Raw genomic sequence first — 1,439 nt, 5'->3', positions numbered from 1 at the left:
TTCTGATGGCATTTTAGCCAAAGGATTTTTATCAAAAACATAATTAATGTGCACAAATAAGGAATAATTGTATTAACCATATATGTAAACAGAGTTTTATGGGCCCCCCAAGAACTTGGGGCCCTAGGCACCTCTCTCGTAATTTTATGACTTTATTCTTGTAATTTTATGACGTGATTCTCATGATTTTACAAATTTATTCTCGACATAGAAACATAAATCTTTAGCCTGGCCCTGATACTCCATCGTATGAAAAGGTGGAAGCAGTAAAACTGCAGGACAGAAGAAAAAAAAAAAAAAAGGACTTAAAGGTCCAACAATCAATCAGACCTGCATTTATACACTGAAAAAAATAAAGCAACTGTTTCTGGCATTTAATTAATCATATTTAACAATTGGCTTTCATGTTAACATGGTAGGACATAATACAATAGTGTTAAAGTAACTAATAGATACCAAAAACGGTTGCATTATTTTATTCAGTGTAGCTGATGGGAGACGAGATGCTGAACTGTTGCTGCTGTTTCATTTATCAAAGAATCAAAAAACTAAATATTAAGGCTGCTGCCAACAGACTGTTTATACTGACAGGAATATTTCACCGTGTACGTTATGTTTTATGCATAACCTTTGATTTTACTTGTAATTACTTTTTTTGTAATTGAACGACATGTAGCACATCCTGTTTACAATTTTTTAAACGTTATTTTCCATAGAGCTCCACATTAAACTTGTTTATATAGAAATATAAAAAGTGGTGACTTATTGTTATGAACCATAAATGCACTTTTCACTCATTTTGAAATGTTGCTTTTTCTTTTAAAACGTTTTTTTTTAACCACCATTATTGTAGCCATTTATTAGATGTAATGTAAACGTGAAATAAAAAGCTAAAACATGAGTGGAAAATGTGTGATTTTGTTTTTAATGTAGCAGGATGGACTAAATGGAGAATATTTGGATTCAAGAAAAGGAATTTATAAAGAATATATTCAAGTTAATGTTTTACTAAATTATATTGATCAGAAATAAACTGTTTGGGGTAAAATATGTTCTATATATTCATCTAGATATCTATAATAAATGAAAACTTTTTAATCAAAACAACAGTATTAATTATTAAAACAATATTTTCATTTTTTGGCTAAATATAAACCATAAAAGCAAGAATAGAAATATATATAGCAGTGATGTTATGAACGCCTCATATTGTTTATACATTAACGCTGCTGCTATTGATTTTTAGCTGTTCCATTCCTCTCAGAGCAAAGATCTAGAATAGAAATGTCAATATAGAGCGCATCTGTGATGCCAAAAATGGATCCATTTTCTTCCTTGTTTACATTTGGTTGTGAAGGAGATTTAAAGCAGATGGTTGATGCACTCTGGACTAATCTTTGGTACACAAACCTCACGCTCCACTGAATGAAGGTTCCAGG

Source organism: Cyprinodon variegatus, unplaced genomic scaffold (genome assembly GCF_000732505.1).
Source record: "Cyprinodon variegatus isolate N-32 unplaced genomic scaffold, C_variegatus-1.0 Scaffold841, whole genome shotgun sequence".
Taxonomy (NCBI): domain Eukaryota; kingdom Metazoa; phylum Chordata; class Actinopteri; order Cyprinodontiformes; family Cyprinodontidae; genus Cyprinodon; species Cyprinodon variegatus.
This window is presented reverse-complemented; position numbering follows the sequence as displayed.